The 1,427-nt window shown below is 38.1% G+C and overlaps 1 non-coding gene across 1 annotated transcript; it reads left to right on the top strand.

Moving 5' to 3' along the window:
* Window positions 1-224: 224 nt before the first annotated feature.
* On the top strand, window positions 225-329 carry LOC112859183 (U6 spliceosomal RNA). The gene has a single exon (XR_003223484.1). It is a non-coding gene; the product is annotated as a U6 spliceosomal RNA (small nuclear RNA).
* Window positions 330-1,427: the final 1,098 nt, after the last annotated feature.

The following is a 1,427-nucleotide window of genomic DNA, read 5'->3' as shown; positions in this document are numbered from 1 at the left end:
AACCTGCGGTGCCTTTGTGGTCTGTCTGAAAGTACATTTCCTTTCTACTACTTTTTCTCTTTCATATTCCCAGATGCTTCTTGCTCCTTTTCTGCATCCACAGCTCTGATCTTATTTATATTTTATGGAAATAGATACGACAGTTCCATGAGTGGCACATTCCAATTCATTTCATTATTGTATGTCTATTACATCCTTTACCCTGGGGGTCAAAAGAAAGGACAATGCTCACTTTGGAAATACATATACTAAAATTGGAATGGTACAGGGAAGATTAGCATATCCTCTAGCATGTGCACACGTAAGTTTGTGACACATTCCATATTTTTCAAACAAGTGTATGAAAAGGTCTTCGACATCATTCTTCAAACAATTGCAAATTATGCGACGCCTGGGTGGCTCAGTTAGTTAAGTGTCCGACTTCAGCTCAGGTCATGATCTCATGGTTTGTGGGTTCGAGCCCCGTATCTGGCTCTGTGCCAACAGCTCAGAGCCTGGAGCCTGCTTCGGATTCTGTGTCTCCCTCTCTCTCTGCCCCCCCCCCCCACTCATGCTCTGTCTCTGTCTCTCAAAAATAAATAAACATTGTAAAAAATAAGAAAAAAAGAATTGCAAATTAAAGCAACAATAAGATTGTTCCCATTACACGTACATTAAAATGACTAAAATCCAAAACATGGATAACATCAAATGCTGGCATGGATGTGGAGCAACAGAGAAAATACAACATTCATGCTGGTGGGAATGCAAAATGGTACAACTACTTTGGAAGACTGTTTAGCAGTTTCGAACAAAACTAAAGATATCCCTATCATACGACCCAGCAGTTGTGCTCCTTGGTGTTTGCCCAAATGACTAGAAAACTTATGCCCACACAAAAATTTGCACATGAATGTTTATAATAGCTTTATTTATAATTGCCAGAACTTGGAAGCAACCAAGATGTCCTTCAGTAAGTGAAGGATAAATAAACTGTGGCCCATCCAGACAATGAAATATTATTCAGTACTAAAAAAAAAGCTGTTAAACCTTGAAAAAACATGGGAAAACCTTAAAGACATGTTACAAAGTGAAGGAAGATAATCTGAAAGGCTGCAAACTGCATGATACTAACTATATGACATTCTGGAAAAGGCAAAACTATGGAGATGGTGAAAAAGATCAGTGGTTGCCAGAGTATAGGGGGAGGAAGGGATAAATATGTAGAACATGGAAGACATTTAGGGCAATGAAACTATTGTCTATGATACTATAATGTTTGATACATGTCATTATACATTAATCAAAACCCATAAGACATATAACACTAAGAGTGAAGTCTAAGGTAAACTATGGACTTTGAGTGATAATGATGTGTTATTATTGGTTTATTGATTGTAAGCAAATGTAACTCTCTGGTGGGGGATGCTGACAATGGGGTAGGCTGT

This window comes from Puma concolor, chromosome B1 (genome assembly GCF_028749965.1).
Source record: "Puma concolor isolate L17-30 chromosome B1, mPumCon1.1.hap2, whole genome shotgun sequence".
Taxonomy (NCBI): Eukaryota; Metazoa; Chordata; class Mammalia; order Carnivora; family Felidae; genus Puma; species Puma concolor.
Note: the sequence above shows the minus strand (reverse complement) of the source record. Positions and strands in the feature narration are given on the sequence as shown.